This window comes from Macaca nemestrina, chromosome 13, assembly GCF_043159975.1.
Source record: "Macaca nemestrina isolate mMacNem1 chromosome 13, mMacNem.hap1, whole genome shotgun sequence".
NCBI lineage: Eukaryota > Metazoa > Chordata > Mammalia > Primates > Cercopithecidae > Macaca > Macaca nemestrina.
In genome coordinates, this window is record NC_092137.1 from 88,790,868 (window position 1) to 88,803,143 (window position 12,276).

The window sequence follows — 12,276 nt, forward strand, 5'->3', positions numbered from 1 at the left end:
CGTGGATCTCTTTGCTACCCTTATTTCTGTGGAATCTGAGAACAGATATTTCGGATCCCTTGGAAGACTATAGGGCCAAAGGAAATATCCTCCGATAACAAAGTGAAAGAAGCTTTCTGAGAAACTTCTTTGTGTTCTGTGAAATCATCTCACAGAGTTACAGCTTTTCCCTCAAGAAGCCTTTCGCTAAGACAGTTCTTGTGGAATCGTCAAAGTGATATTTGGAAGCCCATAGAGGGCTATGGTGAAAAAGGAAATATCCTCAGATGAAATCTGGAAAGAAGCTTTCTGAGAAAATGCTTAGTGTTCCATTAATTCATCTCACAGAGTTACATCTGTATTTCGTGGATCTCTTTGCTACCCTTATTTCTGTGGAATCTGCGATCAGATATTTCGGATCCCTCTGAAGACTATAGGGCCAAAGGAAATATCCTCAGACAACAAAGAGAAAGAAGCATTCTGAGAAACTTCTTTGTGTTCTGTGAAACCATCTCACAGAGTTACAGCATTCCCCTCAAGAGGCTTTTCGCTAAGACAGTTCTTGTGGAATTGGAAAAGTGATATTTGGAAGCCCAAGGAGGGCTATGGTGAAAAAGGAAATATCCTCAGATGAAATCAGGAAAGAACCTTTCTGAGAAACTGCTTACTGTTCTGTTAACTCATCTCACAGAATTACATCTGTATTTCGTGGATCTCTTTGCTAGCCTTATTTCTGTGGAATCTGAGAACAGATATTTCGGATCCCTTTGAAGACTATAGGGTCAAAGGAAATATCCACCGATAACAAAGAGAAACAAGCTTTGTGAGAAACTTCGTTGTGTTCCCTGAAATCATCTCCCAAAGTTACAGCTTTCCCTTCAAGAAGCCTTTCGCTAAGACAGTTCTTGTGGAGTTGGCAAAGTTATATTTGTAAGCCCAAGGAGGGCTATTGTGAAAAAGGAAATATCCTCAGATGAAATCTGGAAAGAAGCTTTCTGAGAAACTGCTCTGTGATATGTGACTTCCACTCACAGAGTTACATCTGTGTTTCGTGGATCTCTTTGCTAGCCTTATTTCTGTGTAATCTGAGAACAGATATTTCGGATCCCTTGGGAGACTATATGGCCAAAGGAAATATCCTCCGATAACAAAGAGAAACAAGCTTTGTGAGAAACTTCGCTGTGTTCTGTGAAATCATCTCACAGAGTTACAGCTTTCCCCTGAAGAAGCCTTTCACTGGACAGTTCTTGTGGAATTGGCAAAGTGATATTTGGAAGCCCAAGAGTGCTATGGTGAAAAAGGAAATATCCTCAGATGAAATCTGGAAAGAAGCTTTCTGAGAAACTGCTTAGTGTTCTGCTAACTCATCTCACAGAGTTACATCTGGATTTCATGGATCCCTTTGCTAGCGTTATTTCTCTGGAATCTGAGAACACATATTCGGATCCCTTGGAAGACTATAGGGCCAACGGAAATATCCTCCGATAACAAAGAGAAAGAAGCTTTCTGAGAAACTTCTTCGTGTTCAGTGAAATCATCTCACATTGTTACAGCTTTCCCCTCAATAATCCTTTTGCTACGACAGTTCTTGTGGAATTGGCAAAGTGATATTTGGAAGCCCATAGAGGGCTATGGTGCAAAAGGAAGTATCCTCAGATGAAATCTGGAAAGAAGCTTTCTGAGAAACTGCTTAGTGTTCTGTTAATTCATCTCACAGAGTTACATCTGTATTTCGTGGATATCTTTGCTACCCTTATTTCTGTGGAATTAGAGAACAGATATTTCGGATCCCTTTGAAGACTATAGGGCCAAAGGATATATCCTCCGATAACTAAGAGAAAGAAGCTTTCTGAGAAACTTCTTTGTGTTCTGTGAAATCATCTCAAAGAGCTACAGCTTTCACCTCCAGAAGCCTTTCGCTACGACAGTTCTTGTGGAATCGTCAAAGTGATATTTGGAAGCCCATAGAGGGCTTTGGTGAAAAACGAAATATCCTCAGATCAAATCTGGAAAGAACCTTTCTGAGAAACTGCTTAGTGTTCTGTTAATTCATCTCACAGAGTTACATCTGTATTTCGGGGATCTCTTTGCTAGCCTTATTTCTGTGGAATATGAGAACAGATAATTCGGATCCCTTGGAAGACTATAGGGCCAAAGGAAATACCCTCGGATAACAAAGAGAAAGAAGCTTTCTGAGAAACTTCTTTGTGTTCTGTGAAATCATCTCACAGAGTTACAGCTTTTCCCTCAAGAAGCCTTTCGCTAAGACAGTTCTTGTGGAATTGGCAAAGTGATATTTGGAAGCCCATAGAGGGCTATGGTGAAAAAGGAAATATCCTCAGATGAAATCTGGAAAGAAGCTTTCTGAGAAACTGCTTAGTGTACTGTTAACTCATCTCACAGAGTTACATCTGTATTTCGTGGATCTCTTTGCTAGCCTTTTTTCTGTGGAATCTGAGAACAGATATTTCGTATCCCTTGGAAGACTATAGGGCCAAAGGAAATATCCTCCGATAACAAAGAGAAAAAAGCTTTCTGAGAAACTTCTTTGTGTTCTGTGAAATCATCTCACAGAGTTACAGCTTTCCCCTCAAGAAGCCTTTCGCTAAGACAGTTCTTGTGGAATTGGCAAAGTGCTATTTGGAAGCCCATAGAGGGCTGTGGTGAAAAAGGAAATATCCTCAGATGAAATGTGGAAAGAAGATTTCTGAGAAACTGCTTAGTGTTCTGTTAATTCATCTCACAGAGTTACATCTGTATTTCGTGAATCTCTTTGCTAGCCTTATTTCTGTGGAATCTGAGAACAGATATTTCGGATCCCTTGGGAGACTATAGGGCCAAAGGAAATATCCTCCGATAACAAAGAGAAACAAGCCTTCTGAGAAACTTCGTTGTGTTCTGTGAAATCATCTCACAGAGTTACAGCTTTCCCCTCAAGAAGCCTTTCGCTAAGACAGTTCTTGTGGAATTGGCAAAGTGATATTTGGAAGCCCGTAGATGGCTATGGTGAAAAAGGAAATATCCTCAGATGAAATCTGGAAAGAAGCTTTCTGTGAAACTGCTCTTTGATATGTGACTTCCACTCACAGAGTTACATCTGTGTTTCGTGGATCTCTTTGCTAGCCTTATTTCTGTGGAATCTGAGAACAGATATTTCCGATCCCTTGGAAGACTATAGGGTCAAAGGAAATATCCACCAATAACAAAGAGAAACAAGGTTTCTGAGAAACTTCGTTGTGTTCTGTGAAATCATCTCAAAGAGTTACAGCTTTCCCCTGAAGAAGCCTTTCGCTAAGACAGTTCTTGTGATATTGGCAAAGTGATATTTGGAAGCCCAAGAGTGCTATGGTGAAAAAGGAAATATCCTCAGGTGAATTCTGGAAAGAATCTTTCTGAGAAACTGCTTAGTGTACTGTTACCTCATCTCACAGAGTTACATCTGTATTTCGTGGATCCCTTTGCTAGCCATATTTCTGTGGAATATGAGAACAGATATTTCGGATCCCTGGAAGACTATAGGGCCAAAGAAAATATCCTCCGATAACAAAGAGAAACAAGCTTTCTGAGAAAGTTCGTTGCGTTCTGTGAAATCATCTCACGGAGTTACAGCTTTCCCCTGAAGAAGCCTTTCGCTAAGACAGTTGTTGTGGAATTGGCAAAGTGATATTTGGAAGCCCAAGAGTGCTATGGTCAAAAAAGGAAATATCCACAGATGAAATCTGGAAAGAAGCTTTCTGAGAAACTGCTTAGTGTTCTGTTAACTCATCTCACAGAGTTACTTCTGTATTTCATGGATCCTTTTGCTAGCGTTATTTCTGTGGAATCTGAGAACACATATTTCGGATCCCTTGCAAGACTATAGGGCCAAAGGAAATATCCTCCGATAACAAAGAGAAAGAAGCTTTCTGAGAAACTTCTTTTTGTTCTGTGAAATCATCTGAAAGAGTTACAGCTTTCCCCTCCAGAAGCCTTTCGCTAAGACAGTTCTTGTGGAATTGGCAAAGTGATATTTGGAAGCCCATATAGGGCTTTGGTGAAAAAGGAAATATCCTCAGATGAAATCTGGAAAGAAGCTTTCTGAGAAACTGCTTAGTGTTCTGTTAATTCATCTCACAGAGTTACATCTGTATTTCATGGATCTCTTTCCTAGCCTTATTTCTGTGGAATCTGAGAACAGATATTTCGGATCCCTTGGGAGACTATAGGGCCAAAGGAAATATCCTCCGATAACAAAGAGAAACAAGCCTTCTGAGAAACTTCGTTGTGTTCTGTGAAATCATCTCACAGAGTTACAGCTTTCCCCTCAAGAAGCCTTTCGCTAAGAGAGTTCTTGCGGAATTGGCAAAGGGATATTTGGAAGCCCATAGAGGGCTTTGGTGATAAACGAAATATCCTCAGATGAAATCTGGAAAGAAGCTTTCTGAGAAACTGCTTAGTGTTCTGTTAATTCATCTCACAGTGTTACATCTGAATTTCGTGGATCTCTTTGCTAGCCTTATTTCTGTGGAATCTGAGATGAGATATTTCGGATCCCTTGGAAGACCATAGGGTCAAAGGAAATATCCACCGATAACAAAGAGAAACAAGCTTTGTGAGAAACTTAGTTGTGTTCTGTGAAATCATCTCACACAGTTACAGCTTTCCCCTGAAGAAGCCTTTCACTAGACAGTTCTTGTGGAATTGGCAAAGTGATATTTGGAAGCCCAAGAGTGCTATGGTGAAAAAGGAAATATCCTCAGATGAAATCTGGAAATAAGCTTTCTGAGAAACTGCTTAGTGTTCTGTTAACTCATCTCACAGAGTTACATCTGCATTTCATGGATCCCTTTGCTAGCGTTATTTCTCTGGAATCTGAGAACACATATTCGGATCCCTTGGAAGACTATAGGGCCAAAGGAAATATCCTCCGATAACAAAGAGAAAGAAGCTTTCTGAGAAACTTCTTCGTGTTCTGTGAAATCATCTCACAGAGTTACAGCTTTCCCCTCACTAATCCTTTTGCTACGACAGTTCTTGTGGAATTGGCAAAGTGATATTTGGAAGCCTATAGAGGGCTATGGTGAAAAAGAAAGTATCCTCAGATGAAATCTGGAAAGAAGTTTTCTGAGAAACTGCTTAGTGTTCTGTTAATTCATCTCACAGAGTTACATCTGTATTTCGTGGATATCTTTGCTACCCTTATTTCTGTGGAATTAGAGAACAGATATTTCGTATCCCTTTGAAGACTATAGGGCCAAAGGATATATCCTCCGATAACTAAGAGAAAGAAGCTTTCTGAGAAACTTCTTTGTGTTCTGTGAAATCATCTCAAAGAGCTACAGCGTTCACCTCCAGAAGCCTTTCGCTAAGACAGTTCTTGCGGAATTGTCAAAGTGATATTTGGAAGCCCATAGAGGGCTTTGGTGAAAAACGAAATATCCTCAGATGAAATCTGGAAAGAACCTTTCTGAGAAACTGCTTAGTGTTCTGTTAATTCATCTCACAGAGTTACATCTGTATTTCGGGGATCTATTTGCTAGCCTTATTTCTGTGGAATCTGAGAACAGATAATTCGGATCCCTTGGAAGACTATAGGGCCAAAGGAAATATCCTCCGATAACAAAGAGAAAGAAGCTTTCTGAGAAACTTCTTTGTGTTCTGTGAAATCATCTCACAGAGTTACAGCTTTTCCCTCAAGAAGCCTTTCGCTAAGACAGTTCTTGTGGAATTGGCAAAGTGATATTTGGAAGCCCATAGAGGGCTATGGTGAAAAAGGAAATATCCTCAGATGAAATCTGGAAAGAAGCTTTCTGAGAAACTGCTCGGTGATATGTGACTTCCACTCACAGAGTTACATCTGTGTTTCGAGGATCTCTTTGCTAGCCTTATTTCTGTGGAATCTGAGAACAGATATTGCGGATCCCTGTGAACACTATAGGGCCAAAGGAAATATCTTCCGATAACAAAGAGTAAGATGTTTTCTGAGAAACTTCTCTGTGTTCTGTGAAATCACCTCACAGTGTTACAGCTTTCCCCTCAAGAAGCCTTTCGCTAAGACAGTTCTTGTGGAATTGGCAAAGTGATATTTGGAAGCCCATAGAGGGCTATGGTGAAAAAGGAAATATCCTCAGATGAAATCTGGAAAGAAGCTTTCTGAGAAACTGCTTAGTGTTCTGTTAACTCATCTCACAGAGTTACATCTGTATTTCGTGGATCTCTTTGCTAGCCTTATTTCTGTGGAATCTGAGAACAGATATTTCGGATCCCTTGGAAGACTATGTGGCCAAAGGAAATATCCTCCGATAACAAAGAGAAAGAAGCTTTCTGAGAAACTTCTTTGTGTTCTGTGAAATCATCTCACAGTGTTACAGCTTTCCCCTCAACAAGCCTTTCGCTAAGACAGTTCTTGTGGAATTGGCAAAGTGATATTTGGAAGCCCATAGAGGGCTATGGTGAAAAAGGAAATATCCTCAGATGAAATCTGGAATGAAGCTTTCTGAGAAACTGCTTAGTGCTCTGTTAATTCATCTCACAGAGTTACATCTGTATTTCCTGGATCTCTTTGCTAGCCTTATTTCTGTGGAATCTGAGATCAGATATTTCGGATCCCTCTGAAGTCTATAGGGCCAAAGGAAATACCCTCCGATAACAAAGAGAAAGAAGCTTTCTGAGAAACTTCTTTGTGTTCTGTGAAATCATCTCACAGAGTTACAGCTTTCCCCTCAAGAAGCCTTTCGCTAAGACAGTTCTTGTGGAATTGGCAAAGTGATATTTGGAAAGCCATAGAGGGCTACGGTGAAAAAGGAAATATCCTCAGATGAAATCTGGAAAGAAGCTTCCTGAGAAACTGCTAAGTGTTCTTTTAACTCATCTCACAGAGTTACATCTGTATTTCGTGCATCTCTTTGCTAGCCTTATTTCTGTGGAATCTGAGAACAGATATTTCGGATCCCTTGGAAGACTATAGGGCCAAAGGAAATATCCACCGATAACAAAGAGAAAGAAGCTTTCTGAGAAACTTCTTTGTGTTCTGTGAAATCATCTCAAAGAGATACAGGTATCCCCTCAAGAACCCTTTCGCTAAGACAGTTCTTGTGGAATTGGCAAAGTGATATTGGAAGCCCGTAGAGGGCTTTAGTGAAAAAGGAAATATCCTCAGAAGAAATCTGGAAAGAAGCTTTCTGAGAAACTGCTTAGTGTTCTGTTAACTCATCTCACAGAGTTACATCTGTATTTCGTGGATCTCTTTGCTAGCCTTATTTCTGTGGAATCTGAGAACAGATATTTCGGATCCCTTTGAAGACTATAGGGCCAAAGGAAATATCCTCCGATAACTAAGAGAAAGATGCTTTCTGAGAAACTTCTTTGTGTTCTGTGAAATCATCTCAAAGAGTTACAGTTTCACGCCCAGAAGACTTTCGCTAAGATAGTTCTTACGGAATTGGCAAAGTGATATTTGGAAGCCCATAGAGGGCTTTGGTGAAAAACGAAATATCCTCAGATGAAATCTGGAAAGAAGCTTTCTGAGAAACTGCTTAGTGTTCTGTTAATTCATCTCACAGAGTTACATCTGTATTTTGGGGATCTCTTTGCTAGCCTTATTTCTGTGGAATCTGAGAACAGATATTTCGGATCCCTTGGAAGACTATAGGGCCAAATGAAATATCCACCGATAACAAAGAGAAAGAAGCTTCACGAGAAACTTCTTTGTGTTCTGTGAAATCATCTCACAGAGTTACAGCTTTCCCCTGAAGAAGTCTTTTGCTAAGACAGTTCTTGTGGAATTGGCAAAGTGATATTTGGAAGTCCAAGATTGCTATGGCGAAAAAGGAAATATCCTCAGATGAAATCTGGAAAGAAGCTTTCTGAGAAACTGCTTCGTGTTCTGTTAACTCATCTCACAGAGTTACATCTGCATTTCATGGATCCCTTTGCTAGCCTTATTTCTCTGGAATCTGAGAACACATATTTCGGATCCCTTGCAAGACTATAGGGCCAAAGGAAATATCCTCCGATAACAAAGAGAAAGAAGCTTTCTAGAAACTTCTTCGTGTTCTGTGAAATCATTTCACCGAGTTACAGCTTTCCCCTCAATAATCCTTTTGCTAGGACAGTTCTTGTGGATTTGGCAAAGTGATATTTGGAAGCCGATAGAGGGCTATGGTGAAAAAGGAAGTATCCTCAGATGAAATCTGGAAAGAAGCTTTCTGAGAAACTGCTTAGGGTTCTGTTAATTCATCTCACAGAGTTACATCTGTATTTCGCGGATCTCTTTGCTACCCTTATTTCTGTGGAATCTGAGAACAGATATTTCGGATCCCTTTGAAGACTATAGGGCCAAAGGAAATATCCTCCGATAACAAAGAGAAAGAAGTTTTGTGAGAAACTTCTTTGTTTTCTTTGAAATCACCTCACAGTGTTACAGCTTTCCCCTCCAGAAGCCTTTCGCTAAGACAGTTCTTGTGGAATTGTCAAAGTGATATTTGGAAGCCCATAGAGGGCTATGGTGAAAAAGGAAATATCCTCAGATGAAATCTGGAAGAAGCTTTCTGAGAAACTGCTTAGTGTTCTGTTAACTCCTGTCACAGAGTTACATCTGTATTTCATGGATACCTTTGCTAGCGTTATTTCTGTGGAATCTGAGACCACATATTTCGGATCCCTTGCAAGACTATAGGGCCAAGGGAAATATCCTCCGATAACAAAGAGAAAGAAGCTTTCTGAGAAACTTCTTCGTGTTCTGTGAAATCATCTCACAGAGTTACAGCTTTCCCCTCAATAATCCTTTTGCTAAAACAGTTCTTGTGGAATTGGCAAAGTGATAATTTGAAGCCCATAGAGGGCTATGGTGAAAAAGGAAATATCCTCAGATGAAATCTGGAAAGAAGCTTTCTGAGAAACTGCTTAGTGTTCTGTTAACTCATCTCACAGGATAACACCTGTATTTCGTGGATCTCTTTGCTAGCCTTATTTCTGTGGAATCTGAGAACAGATATTTCGGATCCCTTTGAAGACTATAGGGCCAAAGGAAATATCCTCCGATAACTAAGAGAAAGAAGATTTCTGAGAAACTTCTTTGTGTTCTGTGAAATCACCTCAAAGAGTTACAGCTTTCCACCCCAGAAGCCTTTCGCTAAGACAGTTCTTGCGGAATTGGCAAAGTGATATTTGGACGCCCATAGACGGCTTTGGTGAAAAAGGAAATATCCTCAGATGAAATCTGGAAAGAAGCTTTCTGAGAAACTTCTTAGTGTTCTGTTAATTCATCTCACAGAGTTACATCTCTGTTTCTTGGATCTCTTTCCTAGCCTTATTTCTGTGGAATCCGAGAACAGATATTTCGGATCCCTTGGAAGACTATAGGGCCAAAGGAACTACCCTCGGATAACAAAGAGAAAGAAGCTTTCTGAGAAACTTCTTTGTGTTCTGTGAAATCATCTCACAGAATTACAGCTTTTCCCTCAAGAAGCCTTTCATTAAGCCAGTTCTTGTGTAATTGGCAAAGTGATATTTCGAAGCTCATAGAGGGCTCTGGTGAAAAAGGAAATATCCTCAGATGAAATCTGGAAAGAAGCTTTCTGAGAAACTGCTTAGTGTTCTGTTAACTCATCTCACAGAGTTGCATCTGTATTTCGTGCATCTCTTTGCTAGCCTTATTTCTGTGGAATCTGAGAACAGATATTTCGGATCCCTTGGAAGACTATAGGGCCAAAGGAAATATCCTCCGATAACAAAGAGAAAGAAGCTTTCTGAGAAACTTCTTTGTGTTCTGTGAAATCTTCTCACAGTGTTACAGCTTTCCCCTCAAGAAGCCTTTCGCTAAGACAGTTCTTGTGGAATTGGCAAAGTGATATTAGGAAGCCCATAGAGGGCTATGGTGAAAAAGGAAATATCCTCAGATGAAATCTGGAAAGAAGCTTTCTGAGAAACTGCTTAGTGTTCTGTTAATTCATCTCACAGAGTTACATCTGTATTTCCTGTATCTCTTTGCTAGCCTTATTTCTGTGAAATCTGATATCAGATATTTCGGATCCCTCTGAAGACTGCAGGGCCAAAGGAAATATCCTCAGACAACAAAGAGAAAGAAGCTTTCTGAGAAACTTCTTTGTGTTCTGTGAAATCATCTCACAGAGTTACAGCCTTCCCCTCAAGAAGCCTTTCGCTAAGACAGTTGTTGTGGAATTGGCAAAGTGATATTTGGAAGCCCATAGAGGTCTTTGGTGAAAAAGGAAATATCCTCAGATGAAACCTGGAAAGAAGCTTATTGAGAAACTGCTTAGTGTTCTTTTAACGCATCTCACAGAGTTACATCTGTATTTCGTGGATCTCTTTGCTAGCCTTATTTCTGTGGAATCTGAGAACAGATATTTCGGATCCCTTGGAAGACTATAGGGCCAAAGGAAATATCCTCCGATAACAAAGAGAAAGAAGCTTTCTGAGAAACTTCTTTGTGTTCTCTGAAATCATCTTAAAGAGATACAGCTATCCCCTCAAGAACCCTTTCGCTAAGACAGTTTTGGTGGAATTGGCAAAGTGATATTTGGAAGCCCGTAGATGGCTATGGTGAAAAAGGAAATATCCTCAGATGAAATCTGGAAAGAAGCTTTCTGGGAAACTGCTCTGTGATATGTGACTTCCACTCACAGAGTTACATCTGTGTTTGGTGGATCTCTTTGCTAGCCTTATTTCTGTGGAATCTGAGAACAGATATTGCGGATCCCTTTGAACACTATAGGGCCAAAGGAAATATCCTCCGATAACAAAGAGAAAGAAGTTTTGTGAGAAACTTCTTTGTGTTCTGTGAAATCACCTCACAGTGTTACAGCTTTCGCCTCAAGAAGCCTTTCGATAAGACAGTTCTTGTGGAATTGGCAAAGTGATATTTGGAAGCCCATAGAGGGCTATGGTGAAAAAGGAAATATCCTCAGATGAAATCTGGAAAGAAGCTCTCTGTGAAACTGCTTAGTGTTCTGTTAATTCATCTCACAGAGTTACATCTGTCTTTCGTGGATCTCTTTGCTAGCCTTATTTCTGTGGAATCTGAGAACAGATATTTCGGATCCCTTTGGAGACTATATGGCCAAAGGGAATATCCTCCGATAACAAAGAGAAAGAAGCTTTCTGAGAAACTTCGTTGTGTTCTGTGAAATCATCTCACAGAGTTACAGCTTTCCCCTCAAGAAGCCTTTCGCTAAGACAGTTCTTGTGGAATTGGCAAAGTGATATTTGGAAGCCCAAGACTGCTGTGTTGAAAAGGAAATATCCTCAGATGAAATCTGGAAAGAAGCTTTCTGAGAAACTGCTTAGTGTTCTGTTAACTCATCTCACAGAGTTACATCTGTATTTCATGGACCCTTTGCTAGCGTTATTTCTGTGGATTCTGAGACCACATATTTCGGATCCCTTGCAAGACTATAGGGCCAAAGGAAATATCCTCCGATAACAAAGAGAAAGAAGCTTTCTGAGAAACTTCTTCGTGTTCTGTGAAATCATCTCACCGAGTTACAGCTTTCCCCTCAATAATACTTTGGCTACGACAGTTCTTGTGGAATTGGCAAAGTGATATTTGGAAGCCCATAGAGGGCTATGGTGAAAAAGGAAGTATCCTCAGATGAAATCTGGAAAGAAGCTTTCTGAGAAACTGCTTAGTGTTCTCTTAATTCATCTCACGGAGTTACATCTGTATTTCGTGGATCTCTTTGCTAGCCTTATTTCTGTGGAATCTGAGAACAGATATTTCAGATCCCTTTGAAGACTATAGGGCCAAAGGAAACATCCTCCGATAACTAAGAGAAAGAAGCTTTCTGAGAAACTTCTTTGTGTTCTGTGAAATCATCTCAAAGAGTTACAGCTTTCCCCTCCAGAAGCCTTTCGTTAAGACAGTTCTTGCGGAATTGGCAAAGTGATATTTGGAAGCCTATAGAGGGCTTTGGTGAAAAACGAAATATCCTCAGATGAAATCTGGAAAGAAGCTTTCTGAGAAACTGCTTAGTGTTCTGTTAATTCATCTCACAGAGTTACATCTGTATTTCGTGGATCTCTTTGCTAGCCTTATTTCTGTGGAATCTGAGAACACATATTTCGGATCCCTTGGAAGACTATAGGGTCAAAGGAAATATCCACCGATAACAAAGAGAAACAAGCTTTCTGAGAAACTTCGTTGTGTTCTGTGAAATCATCTCACAGAGTTACAGCTTTCCCCTCAAGAAGCCTTTCGCTAAGACAGTTCTTGTGGAATTGGCAAAGTGATATTTGGAAGCCCAAGACTGCTGTGTTGAAAAGGAAATATCCTCAGATGAAATCTGGAAAGAAGCTTTC